Source organism: Sander vitreus, chromosome 1, assembly GCF_031162955.1.
Source record: "Sander vitreus isolate 19-12246 chromosome 1, sanVit1, whole genome shotgun sequence".
NCBI lineage: Eukaryota > Metazoa > Chordata > Actinopteri > Perciformes > Percidae > Sander > Sander vitreus.
In genome coordinates this window covers 15,967,557-15,969,657 of record NC_135855.1, presented here as the reverse complement: position 1 = coordinate 15,969,657, position 2,101 = coordinate 15,967,557, and positions in this window count along the sequence as shown.

The window sequence follows — 2,101 nt, the reverse complement described above, 5'->3', positions numbered from 1 at the left end:
CACCGGTGGCCAATAAACTCAAATGTTTTTCAAGCTCGGATATTTGATAAGAACAAAAAAAAAAAAAAGATTTATATCAACATTATTTATTAAATATTTATTTGTTTTAAATTCAAGGATATAAGCTATAAATGACACAGTATGTAGGCTATATGGGAATATTATAAGGTAATATAGAATTAAATGTGTAATTGCAAGAGCTTTGCAAGAAATGCATAGATCTTTATGTGTTGATAATACAATATGTCAAAAGGAATATTTAATAATGGTGAATGTCCTTTTTTGTTCAATTTGATATGTTATTAACAGATTTTCACATTATGTTATTTTTACCTTTTTTTCTGTTTGTTTTTCTTCATCAAAATGTAAAGAAATATTGATGAATAGTTGTTGGCCAAAGTGGACAAAAAAAATCTTGGAAATTACCTACAAATCTGCACATCACAATACAAGTTTTGAAGTTTTGTGACAAGTTGGGCTATTTGTCAGCAGGGTTTGGTAGCAGAACAGCCAGAGTGAGACTGTTAGGCTCTGTGTTTTACATACAGTAATTGTCAGTTCACTTTATGTCCCACACTTAGTGTCCCCATTTTTAAAATAAGCCCCACTTTCAGTCTCTCAGTTCATTTATCAGCCACAACAGCTTTCCAGCTCCGTGCTGCCATGTTGGTTTTGTCTACAGCCTTAACAGCAAGTAACGTACATCAAGACCGTGGCGGCCATTGGTTGCGGCGAACTCAATTACAACATCTAAGTGTGCAAGATAGAAGAAGTGCATTCTGCAAAAAGGCATACCTCACCTACAACCTTTAAGATCTGAAAGGCTAAGTCTGGTGGAACTTAATATTTTCTTATTGTCGACAAATCCCATGAAAAGACCAAAACCAACAATGAATCAAACCTAATAAGTGTTGTCTGTGTATCCAAAACCGAATCTAGCCTACTGCTCTGTGCCATAGTTGTTGTCCATAAACTATTAATTAGTGAGCCACTATGTTGTACTGGGTGACATGTTCCTTCATTACAATGAACATGGGCTCTGTAGTTTATTGAGAATCAATCACACATACACCATCCCGCTGCTGTAAATGCTCACTATACGGAACCAAGTGTGTATTAATCAGTCTTGGGAAGGCAGAAAGTATTGAGAAACAGACTTGGAGTGCAGACGCAGGGGCCTCCGGCTAAAAGCATGATTGCAGGCAAAAAAGGTTTAACAACTTTGCACCTTGATGGTAGATTACCTGTATTAGATTACATGTAGCCTCTAATGTGAAAGCTGTATTTCTGTTTGTCTGACAACTGTTAGACGATAGATAAAATAATTGCCACAGTGATACATTCCAGTGTTGTAAAATCCTGTCTCATTATAAACTGCTGTGCAGTGTTTTAACATCTAATAAGCTTTTAAATGCATTAATCTCTCACTCAAACCAGACCCTCTGGATCCTATTTATAATTTTACAATATTTGGGGTAGGGAGTTGGGTTGGGTTGGGTTGGGTTGGGTTGCTGGTTCAAGTCCCCGTACAAAGTATGGAGTTTGGATTGGTAGCTGGAAAGATGCCAGTTCACCTCCTAGGCACTGTCAAGGTGCTCTTGAGCAAGGCACTGACAGCCCACTCACTCTGACATCTCTCAATTTGTGCATGAATAGGTCCTGAGCGTGTGTGTGTTGATTTTTAACAAACAGAGTGTAAATTGAAATTGTACTTTCAATAGAAAGTATTCAATTAAATTCATTATTTAAAGTCTCGCCGCTACCTGAAACAATACGCCTCTTGTTGTTTTAACACAGGGCTGTTTTGGGTTGTTTTTGTTTTTTCATGGGATTTGTTGAAAGATATGAAATAACACCATACTTATCCTCTAATGTGTGTTTAGATTATTCTGTGTGCATTTTAAAAGCTTGTGTTTTCAATGTTTTTGTAAATGCCTTTTGTAAATCTGAATTTTGTTTTTCTGCTGTATTCGCATTACAACTTATATCATGATCAGGGATGATTTTACTTAACTAAGTTATTCATAAAATTGTTTACGTTGTCTACTGACCTATGTATAATTAAAAACAATATATAGAACAAAACCCTATTAGTGGCCTA